Source organism: Solanum dulcamara, chromosome 8 (genome assembly GCF_947179165.1).
Source record: "Solanum dulcamara chromosome 8, daSolDulc1.2, whole genome shotgun sequence".
Taxonomy (NCBI): domain Eukaryota; kingdom Viridiplantae; phylum Streptophyta; class Magnoliopsida; order Solanales; family Solanaceae; genus Solanum; species Solanum dulcamara.
Window position 1 is genome coordinate 24,704,433 of NC_077244.1, and position 16,433 is coordinate 24,720,865.

Sequence of the window (16,433 nt, forward strand, 5' to 3'; positions counted from 1 at the left end):
CATAAATGGAATTACCTCTAAACCTATATCATATACCATTTCACTTAAAATTAAGCCATTCCAAAGGAAAGAAGAAATAGGCTTTACATGTACTAGTTTTCATCACATAGAAGACTAAAAGGCAATGACTCAGCCATTGCAGAACTTCTAATATCAAGAAGTAAACAAGAGTCTCCACTCATACTCATGACTTTACAAATGGGTTGAATACCAAATATCATATACATATTATTTATAACTTATATCTAAGACATGCCAAAAGAAAAGAAGAATAGCTCTACATACTTATTCCAAAAACACGCCAAAAGAAAGCTTCACATACCTTGTCTGAGTTATTCCTTATCCTGTTCATTTCATCGTCCTTTGAACCTATCCAACATAAAAGTAATATGAATATCAACCCTTCTGAACTTTCCAGCATCTTAGGTTACACCTTAGTATCAATAGAATCTATTTCCTTAGTCGTTTCCTCGACTAGTTTTTTTAGTTTGTTAAGGCGTTAACAAAAATTGGGCAGCACCTCCTCTATAATGTGCCCTATCAAAATTTCCAATTAAGTCCCTAAGACCTACAGACAACCAACAACAACAACCTTCAGCAATTCACACCAACAATATACAACATAAATTCCAAACGACTTATTCAAAAATACGATATTACAATAGGGCGTCTAGCCTTTATTTTGTAACGCCTTTCATTATACGCAACGAGGGGTCGTGTGGATGCAACCAGAAGCATCCACATCCCTTTTATAATGCATTTAGGCCCTGCAACAATACATTACACCCCTACAGCAACAACTCACGCAAAACTATCAAAATGTGAATTCTGGACAGCTTACCATTTTACCTTGTCGCTTCATTTCGAAGGGTTATGGAGGGAAACAGGATTTACTTCCTTCATAAAAGTTATAGAAATGTGTCTTAGGGTCGCAACAATTTCGATTCACCCCTATATCAATTTCTTACAAAAAGATATGCCCAAAACACCAACAGCAATCCGTGTAAGATTTCCAAAACAAAAATCTAGGCAGTACCTCCTCTACACTTCATCACCCTTTTTCGCGAAGCTAAAAGCAAAACTGGATTTCCAAGTCTAAATAAACGTTATAGAAATATGAAATACATTTCCAAAACATATTGAATCACCCTAAACTAAGTTATACACAATAAGTTATACTAATATTACTAACAACTGTCCCCTCCAAAAATGGGTCTGTTCCCTAGCATTTTCTCTTTAAGTTTCTCTTAGTTTTCCAAGTGAAGAACTGAAAATATGGTTCCGTAGGCATCGTAATATACATATATACACCTCCACGTAATTGAGAAACACCGTAGATAATTAATTCACGGAAGAAAAGTGAAGAACTTACCTTAATTCTTCTTGAACCATGGCTGCCATAGGTGTTCTCCCTCTGTCACATTTTCTCTCTTTTTTTTGACTTGTTTTGGCTGAAAAATGACTTGATAGACATCAACACACATATATATATTTCCTCAAGAAGTGACATGTGTCATCCCCTAAGGGTGACACCTGTCCGTCTCCTATTGGGCCACAGATCCTTGCCTTGTCTCCTAGGATGCCACATGTCTTTGTGGGGCCCACCCTCAAGTAGGTGGGTCACCTACTTGACCCCCAAGAAGGTGGGTCACCTACTTGCTTGAGGTACTGCCACGTGGCACCTCCTTATTGGCTGCCATGCATCATCTTTTCCTTTTCCTCGTGTGTTTGTAATCTCGTCTTATTTTAAGAGTCTATGTAATCCATGCTTCGCAAGCTTGGTAAGTACTCCAATAGCTTAAGAATGTAAGACTTCCATGTTAGTAGCTTACGTAGGTAACTCGAGTCCTACAACTCATTACTTGGCCTCCAATTCCTTTCACACTCTTATGACTCTATTTCCAACCTTCCTTCTCGCAAGGTATCACAATCTTCTTTCCTTAGAGTTTTTTGGTGTGTGTAGACAGTAAGGGTCTCATGGCTACTTTCAAGACGATTAGAGACACATGTCAAGGTTCAAAAATGTGGGGTATAACAGTGCGACTTCCTCGATGCCCCAAATTGGATTTTCTCATTATTAGACAGCGTCATATAACCACGAGATACCATAATTAATTAATTCATGAAATGAAACTCGGAGGCTTACCTCCAATAGCCAAACCCATAGCCTCCCTCCTTTGCCCCTTTAACGTTTTTCTCTTCTTTCTCTTCCAAATTTCCAATTGTAAAGATGAAGTTTTGGTTCCATAGACATCGTAATATACATATATACGTATTCACGTGCTTAAGGAACACTGTATATAATTAATTCATGGAGGAAAATTGGAAAACTCACCTTTAAGCTTCCAACGCCATGGCTGCCTCTCTCTCACGTTTTCTCTCCATGTTTTGGACTGATTTTCTGGCTAAGAATGAACTAATTAGTCACAATACATATATATATAGGGTGGCTATGGGGTGACACGTGTCATCCCCCTAGGGTGATACGTGTCCAGCCGTGATTGGGCCACTATATCTATGCAACCAGTTAGGGGCTGCCACGTGGCAGTAGGGCCCACCTTCCCCAAGCAGGTGGGTCACCTACTTGACCCCAAGAAGGTGGTTCACCTGCTTGCTTGAGGTGATGCCATGTGGCACTCCTCTATTGGCTGCCATACGTCATTTTTTTCTTCTCCCTCGTGGGTTCGTAATTTCCTCTTATTTTAAGAGCTTATGTAATCCATACTACGCAAGCTTGGTAGTACTCCAATAGCTTAAGTATGTACGACTTCTAAGTTATTAGCTTACGTAGGTAAATCGAGTCCTACGACTCACTACTTGGCCTCCAATTCCTTTCGAATTTATATGACTCCATTTCCAACCTTCTCTACTATGGGGTATCACATTCTCCCTTTCTTAGAGCCGTTTGATAGTGTCGTAGCGTATCCGGCTCACATGATAATGTCTAAGGAACTTATGAGACATTCTAAGTTTAAAAAGGGTGGAGTGTAACATCCTTCCCCCCTTTAGAACATTCGTCCCCGAATGTTAAACAAAACTTTCCTTATAACTTATACAGACCATCGGGGGATTCGTTTCTATTTTCTTAACACATATTTCCATCAAAGTACTTAATATACGAGTTTCAGGAGTTAGGGTTACTTGTTGACCTGGTGTTTTATGTCCTCTTTTTAATTTCTCAGGTCATCCCCTTTTCTGGTTTTGGTTTTGCCATAGTACCTTGACGGAAGACACGTCCTCAGTTTGTAACTTTCCAATTTGCCAATCGAAGATGGCAATAAGTTTCTCCTCGTAGGATAACTCTTTCATCTCATGGACTTCATTTATGAGACATACTATGGGTGGATTGCCAATACATTTGCGAAACATCTATATCTGATAGACTGGGCGCATGGTTTCCAAATTAGGTGCTAAGCTCAACTTACTAGCCGCGTTGCCCGCCTTATGTGAACCTAATACAGTCTAATATATTTTGGGTTAAGTCCCCTATTTCGGGTGACTCCGTTATGAACCTTCAATCATCCATTTGAACTCTGAATGTCGATGTCGATTATTTGTATATCATTTCTGCCGACTCTGGGTTGTTAGTGAATAGTTTGCTTAACTCTGTTTGGCCTACTAGCTTAGTCTTTTCCCCATCAGGGGGACTTATATGCTCTTCCTTACAATATCTTGTAGGGGGTCATCTGGATACTGATATGGTGGTCCTTCTCGTAGGCAAACTCAATAAGTGGTGGACGATCGTCTTAGTTACTCTTCAAGCTAACCATATAATAGTATGCGGTATGAAGACCTGTCTGTGCTCCCGAGCTTTTCTTAGACTGATCTCTAGACGTTAATCATAACTAAAGTCCCTCTATTTGAGATATTAGCTGGGGAACTTCATGGAACCTTGCTATTTCCTTGTTATATAACTTCACCTAGTTCCAGTTGCATAGATGGTCTTGCTTGAAAGCAAATGGGCTGATTCGTTAGCCTATTAACAATAATCCATATAGCACCCTACTCTTATAGAGCATAAAATAGGTTTATCATGATGTGGATAATCTGGGGCTCCTTACCCCGTATAGTTCTTTTTGACTTTCTTCCAAGCTTTAACTGGCACTCTATCTTTTGGGTCCTTCTTCTCCCTTATCCTATATTCGATATCGGGGAAGATCTTTGGTCCACTCGTGGCCATATCTTACTTCACCCATAGTATTAATTCCATCTCGATAGTTTGACTTAACCTATCTTTGCCTCTCTCGATAGTTAATCACAACTTGGGCTCCCTTGCCTAGGACAATAGCTGCGGGGACTCCGTAAGGTCCTACCACTCTTTTACTTTACAACTTTACACCATATCGGCGGAGTAGGTAACTTGTGATCGAAGAAGCAGGGGTTAATACCGTTAATTCACAGGTAACCATTGTGGAATTTTCGACCTTTGGTATTGCTTCCTGTTATTCATAAATTACATCAGCTGGTACCCTTACCCTTTTGGGTTTGCTCCTTCCCCTTTAGAGTTGGCTGCCAAGTGGTGTCGAAATTCCTTCGCCCACTGGCCTATATAGTTATTCTTTGGTTTTTCACTCGTTAACTGGTTCTATGTTGAAGAACTGTGGCATTCAAGTGTGTCGTCAGTTAGCAATTAGCTAATCCTTCTTGTTTTTCTTAAGACCTTGTTACAATTTTCTTTACTATATCTTATAATACTCCGGGTACATAATCTCATCTCGTTTCTTCATTATTAGTCAGATGCTTCTATCTCGCGTGATCATACCAGCACTAACGCATTAAGTTCCATCAGAATTTTGAAGGTAAGCGTGCTGGGACGAGAGTAATATTGGGATGGGTGACCTCTCTGGGAATTCTCCGTGTCGCGTTTCGTTGTAATCCTTTCCATGATGTGCGGGCACTTACTTTAGCCCAAGATTTACCTCAGCGTTGTCTCGCGAGTCTTTATGTTTTGCCTTGTCCCTTCCTCTGTTATCTTGTAACCGACATAGGGGTAGACCTTTTAATTCCACTACGACCATGTCCCTTTTTGGTCATTTTGGTTTAACTTTTCCTATTGTATTCCCCCCCTTTCTGCACGCACCCACTCATTAAGGTGGGCTACTGAGTAGCGCCAAAGTTCGTTCATATAGTGACCTTTGGAGCTACTTTGAGTCTTGTCTATTATTAGCTGGCATACCTTTAAAGGAATTTGACACGTAAGCTTCCCTATCCTCGATTCACTTTGTGTCCTTCCCATTTTCTACCACAGAAGACTTTTTATTCCTTTGTCCTTGGTTATATATCTATCGCAACATCATTTACGACCAACTCTATAGCCAATATTTTGGCTTTTGACCTAGCATGTTGTCATTATCCTTTGTAGTGTTTCTTGAGTTATGCGGTATCCTTTCATGGCTAAATTCTCATATCTTTGTACGCAGTCGCCTCCTAGTGATAGGTTGTTTAGGGTCTCGTAACAACTTTTAACAGCCTTATATAGCATTCTGGCTTCCCTCCAATTATTTGGTAGCTTTCGGACCTTCCTAGTTTGGTTCGGCAAGGTGTCCTATTTGAAGTTTAAGCATCCATCTTACATATGTTGCTATATCAATTGCCTTCACCTCACTTTTGCCATTTTCTCATTAACTTCCCCCCTTTAGAGGGTACTCGTACTTTCATCTTCTTGTACCTTACTCTATGTTTCTTTACCCGATCTCAGTTTCACCCAATCTCTTCCTCTAATCTACCTAGTACTGCATCAGGTCCCCGTCTTTCTGTATATTTTATCATCTGATTATCTACGTATGAAATCTTGGCTAAATCATGAAACGACGAGAAGCTTTCCATACATAGTGCGACATCTCTTCTATTACTCTATACTTGAGTAATGGGACCCATGGGACTACTCGTCTGAGGCCACCTTCTACTTATCTTCATCAAAAATTAATTGCGCCATTCTATATCCTTTGCTTCTTGGGGCGAATAGAAGTTGCGCCATTTATTCCTTAAGTTTTCCATCCTCGTCCCTTAAGGGTTCCACTATTTTTGGGGCGACGTTGTGTACACGCATCATTTTTTTGTATCGTAAGCCCCATGCTCTTACTACGTTCTCAACGCAAGCCTTTAACTTAGTCAACGCGTACTATGTATGTCTGACTAGTGGTTCCATTTTATCCCTGCATACTCGTATCACATTGTTCAATTCATACTTACATATCCCCTTTTTAATTCGTATTCGCATTCAGTTCCTTACATCTCTTTGTGGTGCTTCTATTTGAAGCCATTTTCCAATCATTGTTGGAAGAAATCAAAACCTCTTAAAAATCACAGTACTTCTTTTAGTACTTGACCTACCTGGTTTCCTTCTGAGTTTATCCTCGAGTTATGAACAACTCGTCTAATTTATAATTAGGAGTTGAAGGCTTGGTATTTTTTTCAAAAGAGTGAAACTCATTCGCGAGACATCCTATCCTTCACTTGGGGCCCTCTGTTTATATTCCTACAATACAAATACGGCTGGAGATACCGTAATCTAAACTTTACTACTTAAATAAGCTTTTGTTCCTCCGAAATAAAATTCTTCAAGTAAAAAGGATGCTCTTTGTCGGCGACCTGAAGGATACCTCTTACAGCTCTAGTTAAGCACAGTAGGGGTATTTGGTATCAAATTTTCAGACATCTCAAAAATCCATGTTCCATTCCTTTTTCCTTGTTCTGGAAAATTTCGGCAGAGTTTCATCTACATTTCTTACTATCCCATAACCTACAACGCAGAAATACCAACAATGCCTCACAAGGCTAACATATATATATACATATCATATCACAGCCACACAGGGCTTTCAATGTCATCTCATATCGCAGTCACACAGGGCTTTCAACGTCAACAATAATATAAAATACTGGACTTACCTCATATGTCCCACTTCAAACTGCATCTGTTGCATTTTTTGTCTGCTTTTCTTTCAGGTTTCAACTTTATATTTCAATACCTTAACGGATATCTTCTGTGGCTTTACTTCACTTACCTGCATGCTTCGTAACTTTCCATGTCGTCAATTACCTCCTTTTGTTGGTGTCCTCCCTCTGTTAAGATCCAAGGTTAGTATAAGGAATTTTCCTATGACTTGGATCAATAGCACGATCTCAGATGTGAAAGGAAGGTAACATCCTAAATGCCCTGTAGCTTCCTGTTTATAGATGTGGCATAGAACACACCGATAAACAAGACTCTACTAGACACGGTCTACAGACATTCCAAGGATGAACCGCTCTAATACCACTTCTATCATAACCCAACCCTGTAGGCCGTGACTGGGGTCCGACCTCTACCCCCCATATACCTAGCTATCAACTGTGGTAAAATTGAACTGTAAATAAAGCAATATTATGTAACAAAGCCCCACTGGGCGATAACATTTTCGTAAACTTGTAGCCCTTTTCGTTTGTATCACAACATTATAGGGCACGCGAGCCGACAAGGCTACCATAACATAATATCATATATCATGTACCATGTAGACCCATCTGAATCACACTGACATACACAACCCACATATACATGTCTGCAGACCTCTAAAAATATTAACGACAATACATGGCGGGACAGGGCCCCCGCCGTACCCCTAAATAGACAAAATAATTCTTATACATCAATGGTCAGTATCAAAAACTAGGCTCCGATACAATGGAGCCTCCTCTAGGTGAACCAAGCGGAATCCTAAGCTGACGGACTCCCAAAACTAGTACATGTACCTGCGGGCATGAAACGCAGCCCCCAAAGAAAGGGGGTCAGTACGACATATGTACTGAGTATGTAAAACGTAACATAATACAACTAGAGGTATATCCGAAATAGACAAGCAGGAGAATAATTTATCAAATCACGAACATGTACCTGTACTCTGTGAATCATAAAAACATACATGCTCAAATTTTCAATATAGCCGGCCCCATTAGGGGTCTGGTGAATCATATATATAGTATCAGTATCAGGCCCCGTGCCATCGTCACCTTATTACAACACATCATCATAGTATCAGTATCAGGCCCTGGGCTATCATATATATACATACAGATGCCGGCTCTCTAGCGAGAGACTCGGTGAACAATGCAGTGAATTGCACGAATCTGACAACCGGCTCGGGACTCGGAGAAGAAGTGTTACAGTATACACGAGTAGAGTAGTGAGAAACAAAACACAGTTTAAATCATTATTTGAGACTCAACTATACAAGAGGACTAAGCTATTGTCTAAGAATTCGAGCAGCAGTATAGTCATTCTAGCTGCCCTCTAAATGCCATTAGGGGCTACATTAATTACATCTCGAGGTCCCTAGACATATACCAAAGTAAGATTATTCACTTAAGAATTCCAAAGTACTCGTCTTCGAATAATTATATGAGTAGGAGCCTGTACATTTGTTACCTCTTTAACGTATAAAAGTTTCCAGGGAAAGTAGTTCAACTACTATAGGAGTTCAATATTCAGAAGTAATTAAGAGATGTTTAAGAATGGAATTACCTCGGAGTTTAGATCAAATTCAACTTACAACTAAAACAAGGACATGCCCAAAAGAGTAAAGAGAATAAGCTCTATATAGTCTGTACTTTCCTTCAGGTGATCTTCATATACATATTTCGTACCCGACCCTTCATGGGGCTCGGTGAACCACTATGGAATTGTAATCTCATTTTTGTATCAAATATATCTCACTGGGAATGAGAGATAGCTTCCCATACATTATATTCTTACACATAGAAGCCCTACTAGGCAATACTTAATCTTCACAGGAACTCTAATACTGAACAGTGGATAGGGGTTATGAGGCGTACTCGGAATTCTGGGAATGGAATTATCCCTGCACTTCATATACAATTCACTTAAGGCTAAACATTGCCAAAAGTAAAGAAAGATAGCTATACAAACTTATACCAAAACATGCCAAGAGAAAGCTTTACATACCTTTTGGGAGTTACCCTTTATCCTGCTCGTCTCGTCGTCTTCTGAACCTATTCAATATGAAAGTAATACGAATATCAACTACTCTTAACTTTCCAGCATCTTAGGTTATGCCTTAATGTTAATGGAATCTATTTCCTTAGTCATTTCCTCGACTAGTTCTTTAGTTTGTTAAGGCGTTAACAAAAATTGGGCAATACCTCCCCTATAATGTGCCCTATCTGAATTTCCAATTAGGTCCCTAAGACCTACAGCCAACCAACAATAATAACCTGCAGCAATTCATACTAATAATATACAACATAAACTCCAAATGACTTATTCAAAAATACGATATCACAATAGGGCGTCTAGCCTTTATTTTGTAACGCTCACTTCTACCGTGGTTTTTATATGGAGAAAAGAGGCCCACAGATTAATCATTTGAGTTTTGTGGATGACATTATCATCATTTCCTCCAAAAGGAGGGAAATTCTTTAGATTATCATGAAGACCTTGACTCTGTATGAAAAGACATCGGGGCAGCTTATAAACAAGAATAAGAGCCACTTCATGATGCATCCCAATGCGCTCTAACACAATATGGAAATGGTGAAACAGGTTACGGGTTTCACTCAGAAGCATAGTCCTATTACCTACTTAGGATGCCCTCTGTACATTGGCAGGCAGAGAGTCATGTACTACACGGACATGGTCTATAAGGTTGTCAACAGAATTAGAGGGTGGCACTCCAAAATCCTCAGCTACGGCGGTAGAGCTACACTCGTGAGATACGTACTTCAGTCGCTCCCCATTCACCTTTTTTCGGCAATTACTCCCCCCCGTACCACTCTCAAACAGATTGAGAGAGTCACCGCTGATTTTTTCTAGGTGTGGAAGGATAACAAGAAAAAATACCATTGGGATTAATGGAAAAAACTTTGTTACCCTTATGTCGAAGGAGGTATTGGGTTAAGGAGAACTATAGATGTGTGCAAATCTCTCCAATTAAAGCAATGGTGGATCTTTAGAGCTAAACCAACGTTGTGGGGTGAGTTCCTTAGAGCCAAATACTGTCAGAGAGCCAACCCCATCATCAAAAAATTCCATTCTGGCCAGTCGCTTGTGGGAAACATATGATGCACAACAAACACATTGTCGAACCTCACATTCAATGGAGGATTCACTCGGGTTCATGTTGTTTTTGGTAGGAAAATTGGCTAGGTATCGGACCCTTAGCCAACTACAGGCAGGAGTTGGGAATAGCAAGCAATGCTCGGGTGGCTAATTTTCTTATAGATGGGCAATGGGACATCGATATGCTAAATCAGTTGGCACCAGCGCAACTCGTTCCTCTTATCACTTCTTCCACACTTCAGCTGCAAGAAAACACACCGTACCAGGCCATTTGGAAGCTGAATACCAATGGAAACTTCACATGCTCCTCGGCATGGCAGCTTGTGAGGGAACATAGAACCAAGACACTTTTCGACCATTACACTTGGCACAAAAACATCCCTTTTAAATGCTCTTTTTTGCTGTAGAGGGCTTTTAGAGGCAAGCTGCCAATGGAGGAAAAGATCACTGCATTTGGTCATGTTTCCACTCCATGCTATTGCTGTCACAGCCCAAGTTCGGACACCATGGAGCACATTTTCAACAAGAGCCACTTCGCTATGAATATTTGGCGCTACTTCTCTGACTCCCTAGGCATAAAGCATGAAGCCACACCCCTCAAACCTCTTGTTATGAGCTGGTGGCTTCACAAGTACTGCACAGAAGCTCACAAACTTATCCTTCACTCCACCCTAATATTTATATGTTGAAATTTGTAGAAGAATAGGTGCGTGAGCAAATACGGGGGAAAGATTTCTAGCCTGGCGAGAGTGAAATTTGCCATTTTCAAAGACATCTCTAATCTACTTAGAGTCGCGTACCCCTATATCCATTGGCCTTCGAACTGGATCCACACTTTTTCCTGCATAGATAAGTGTGCTCATGAAATGAAGATCACCCAAGTCTCGTGGACTAAGCCACAACTCGGTTTCGTTAAGCTGAACACTGACGGAAGCGCGTTGGGTAATCTGGGGGCAATTGGGAGGGGTGGTATCTTAAGAGATCATATGGGTAGATTCATCTTCGCCTACGCCATACCGTTAGGGGAGGGAACCAACAATCAAACCGAACTAGAGGCGGCAGTTTATGGGCTTAAATGGTACATTCAACAGGGCTTTCAGCACGTTATCCTAGAAGTCGACTCGGAGTTGATCGCTAAATGGATCAATCATCAGACGAAACCTCCGTGGAGCCTTCACCGGGTAACTCATGACTTTGTTGTTATTTCCGAATTATTTGTTTTCTTTTCTTGCAGGCATGTATACAGGGAGGCAAACTTCACTGCGGATGCTCTCTCCAAGCACAGTCACACTCTTACCACTACACCACCCTCCAGCAGTTACCTCAGGGTACATGAGGATACTACATGCTAGATAGAGCCGGCCTACCTAGCTTCAGACGAAGGAAGACCAAAAGGATTAAGAAGCCTCCATGATCTACTACTTGTGTTGCAGCATTGGATTGAGCGCCCAATTGCAGTATTTGTGATTCTCCATGTTATATTTTTAGCCATGTTATTTGATGATCCTCGTTGACGCTAAAATTTTGTTGTATATAGCTTTTATGAGGATTCATCCCCAGTTTTATTTAGATTTTTCCTTTATTTTATGTAAAGGGTGAGTCTCCCTTATTTATGCTTTCCTTTTTCTTTGTATCGAGAGGAGTCCTCTTCTTTAGGTGCATAGTTTCTAGGTTTCCTTTTCGTGTGCTTGTATCGGGGATAAGTTGGCTGACCTTAGTAGGATGGCCGACTTATGAACCACCATAGGACTGGAGGTTAGGTTTATGTCCCCCTCTATGTATCTTTCTATTTTATGTATAATAAGTCTTGGGGGTGTGCAGCTCAACCCCTGGCTGTGCACAAGAGGTGGGAGCCTCGTGTAGGGTCTGTTCCCGTTAAAAAAAAGGCTTTAATTATACGCAATGGGGGAGTCATGTGGCTTCAACCAGCAGCACCCTAACCCACATTAGAACATATTTAGGCCCTGCAACAACACACCACACCCCTGCAGCAGCAACTCATAAGAACAATGCCTTACTTTGATGACAATTCGACTATAACGACTACAATCTAGTTTATTCTGACTCATATTTCCAGCCACCTATAGGGCGTGTAACACACTTTACAACAACTCCATAAAGTCCAAATTAAAAGAAGAAACCTTACCTTACCCGAAATTAGCCAAAATTGTCAAATCGCAGCTCGAAACTTCTTCAAACACGCTGAAATTGAGCGGGCTATTTGTGCGAACTATTCAAAGACAAATACTTTGGAATTCTTAAGTGAATAGTCTTACTTGATATATGTCTAGGAACCTCGAGATGTAATCAATATAGCCCCTAATGGTATTTAGAGGGCAGCCAGAATGACTATACTGCTACTCGAATTCTTAGACAATAGCTTAGTCCTCTTATATAGTTGAGTCTCAGATAATAATTTAAACTGTGTTTTGTTTCTCACTACTCTACTCGTGTATACTGTAACACTTTTTCTCCGAGTCTCGGGCTGGTTGTCAGATTCGTGTAATTCACTGCATTGTTCACTGAGTCCCTCACTAGAGGGACGGCATCTGTATGTATATATATGATGGCCTGGGGCCTGATACTGATACTATGATGATGTGTTGTAATAAGGTGACGATGGCCTGGGGCCTGATATTGATACTATGATGATGTGTTGTAATAAGGTGACGATGGCACGGGGCCTATACCCTAATTTGAGCATGCATATTTTTTATGATTCACAGAGTATAGGTACATGTTTGTGATTTGATAAATTATTCTCCTGCTTCTCTATTTCGGATATACCTCTAGTTGTATTATGTTACGTTTTATATACTCAGTACTTATGTCGTACTGACCCCCTTTCTTTGGGGGGCTGCGTTTCATGCCCGCAGGTACAGGTACAGGTTTTGGGAGTCCTTCAGCTTAGGATTCCGCTCAGTTCAGCTGGAGGAGGATCCATTGTATCGGAGCCTAGTTTTTGATATTGACCATTAATGTATAAGAATTATTTTGTCTATTTAGGGGTACGGCGGGGGCCCTGTCCCGCCATGTATTATCGGTAATATTTTTAGAAATCTGCAGACATATATATGTGGGTTGTGTATGTCAGTGTGATTCAGATGGGTCTACATGGTACATGATATATGATATTATGTTATGGCAGCCTTATCGGCTTGCGTTCCCTGTCATGTTGTGATACAAACGAAAAGGGCTATAGGTTTACGAAAATGTTATCGCCTAGTGGGGCTTTGTTACATAATACTGCTTTATTTACAGTTTAATTTTACCACAGTTGATAGCTAGGTATACGAGGGGTCCAGGTCGGACCCTAGTCACAGCCTACGGAGTTGGGTCGTGACATAAGGTATGGTCACTTTGAGTTTGTGGTGATGAGTTTTGGGTTAACGAATGCACCGGCGGTGTTCATGGACTTGATGAATAGGGTGTTTAAACCTTACCTTGATACCTTTATGGTGGTCTTCATTGATGATATTTTGATTTACTCTCGGGGTAAGGAAGAACATAAAAATCACTTGAGAGTTGTGCTTCAAACTTTGAAGGATAGGCAATTATTTGCAAAATTTAGTAAGTGTGAATTTTGGTTAAAGAAGGTGGCATTTCTTGGAATAAGTAGGTGATGCACCTACTTGGGTGGACCCCACTCTGCCATATGGCAGTCATGGGGTGGATGCATGGATGAGGTGGCCAAATAAGGGTTGGACACATGTCACCTTTAGGGGCTGACACATTTCACCCTCTAAGAAAGGGTATATATATGTAAGTTGATTACTAATCTCTCATTTCCTCATCCTTAACTTAGCCAATTGAGAGAAAAACCTAGAGTGAAAGAGAGAGGAGCTACGACTTTGACAAAAACAAGGTAAGCCCTCGACTTTTGCTCTGTAAATTAATTATCTAAGGTATTCTTCGATTAAATGAAGGTGTTTAACAATGTAAATTAATTATTGGGACACCAAGAAAGTCCAACGAGAAGTATATCAACTTTCACTCGAGTTGCGGAGCTAAGTTGCTAAGGTAGAGTTTCTTTTTTTCAAATTAGAGGTAATGGTGTTGTAATGTAAAGAGTACTTGTAGTAAATATGGTTGAAGATAAGAAAATTATATAATTATTGTCAATGTTGTAAGAGAACAGAATTGAAGTCTTTCTAGTTGGATTAAAGCTTGGTTATTATTGTCGTTACTATAAGATTATATTTGAAGGTACTCGTGTATGTTGAGGGGATGAAAACATAGCTATGGCTGAGTACACGTGCTTCTGGTTGCAGCCACATTATACTCCTTTCCGTGTGATTGTGATTTTATGAAATAAAGATCAAAAACCATATTTCAATGTCGTAGTTTTGGGTGGGTTGTTTGGAACTCGTTTTGAATAACGTTGAAGTAGTTTTATTGTATATGAATGGTGGTTGTTGTTGTTGGTATGGCTGTGCTAATTGGAGGATAATTGGAAGTTCGGATAGGGCGAGTTATAAGGGAGATGCTGCCCAATTTTCGTTAACTTCTTAACTAACTAATAGACTGGTCGAGAAAGGCGAATGAGGAAATGATTCCTATGGATACTTGAATGTATATTTAGGAGCTGGAAAGTTGAAGGTTATTAATATTAGTATTACTTTTGTATTAAATAGGTTCAAAGGGAAATAAAGCAAGCTTGGTTACGGTTGATCCGTAAAAGGTATGTAAAGCTTATCCCTTCTTTTCATGTGGCATGTCTTAGACGTAAGTGATAAATGATATGAACTTTGAGATAATTCCATTCATAAGCTCCGAGTATGAGCTGTGATTCTTATTCACTTCTTGATGTTAAAACTCTTAATGTAGTTGAGCTACTACCCTCGAGCCTTCTATATATTGAGTAGTAATTAGATGTATAAGCTCTTATCCCTAAGGACTCTACGATGAAAAATGTATTTGATTCCATAAGTTGATTAGCATTGTCTTGATACATGTCTAAGATTCCTGAGGATCCATTTGATATGATTCCTAATGATCACTAGAGGGCCAGGTATGGTATGTATATCTATTATGATGGTACGCTATATACGTATACTACTCCCTTCACCGAGTCCCTCACTACAGGGATGGATACTTTACGTAGGCATGCATATGAAAATATAGGGATACATTTGTAACCCCAAGCCCCATAGTGGACCGGATATAGTATGATGACATATAAGATTATGCCGCATACGATGATATGATGTCATATACGATGACATGATGAAATAATATACATGATGGAAAGAGATGATGACATAATGATATGATGATATGGTAATATGATGGAATAATTATGACACCGAGCTCCTTAGCGGGCCAGGCACAATGTATGATGATGTATATGATTACGTGTCCTAAGGTACAGGTACATTAATTTGTTAATTGTTACACTTATCCCCTGCATCCTTATTTCAGTTATGGTCTTAGCTATGATGTGTTATGTTTTACATACTCAGTACATATATCATACTGACCTCCCTTTCTTCGGGAGGGGGGGCTGCATTTCATGCCCGCAGGTATAGGTACTTACATTGAAGATCCACCAGCTTAGGACTCCCATTCAGTTATGTCGAAAGTGCTCCACTATTCTGGAGCCTAACTTTTGATGCTGATCGTATAATATATATAGTTGGTTATTCAAGGGTTTGGCGGGGGCCCTATTCCGCCTTATGTTTCGGTTTCTTTTTACTCTTAGAGGTCTGTATACATGTATATGGGTTGTGTATATGTATGTGTGAACAATTGTGCCTATATGTTACGATATCCTCGTCGGCTTATATATATTTTCTTGACTGTTGGCACGCTATGAATCAAATAGGAGACAGGTTTTCTTATAGTTAGCAAGGGTACACGCGAGTGTCCAGTTTGGGCACCCTTCATGGTCTACGGGGTTGGGTCATGATAGAAGTGGTATCAGAGCGGTCCTTCCTTAGAATGTCTACAAATTATGTCTAGTAGAGTCTTGTTTATCGGTGTGTTGTGCACCACATCTATAAATAAAAGGCTACAGGGCATTTAGGATATCACTTTTCTTTCATAACTAAGATTGTACGATAGAGACTATCCATAGGACATGAAATTCCTTTTTCTAATCTTTGGTTTCTGTTGAAGAACGACATCGACAGAAGAAAATGACAGATGATATTGGAAGCTACCTAGTATATAGGTAAGTAATGGTGTGAAGGAGTCATGCTGGATAAGGTCAGAAGATTGAGATATGATTGAAATATAAAGTCGAAGATTGAAGGGAAAAGTAGACAGAAAAGTATAACGGGTGCAGTTCGAGTTGGACATTGAGGTAAGTCCATTATTTTTATACTGTTATTGATATTGGGTGCCCTGTGTGGCGGTGATATGAACATCTATATGT

General features: G+C 40.1%; 1 pseudogene; it reads left to right on the top strand.

The window, feature by feature from the left end:
* Window positions 1-4,748: 4,748 nt before the first annotated feature.
* On the top strand, window positions 4,749-4,868 carry LOC129901803 (5S ribosomal RNA; annotated as a pseudogene).
* The last annotated feature ends 11,565 nt before the right edge of the window (window positions 4,869-16,433 follow it).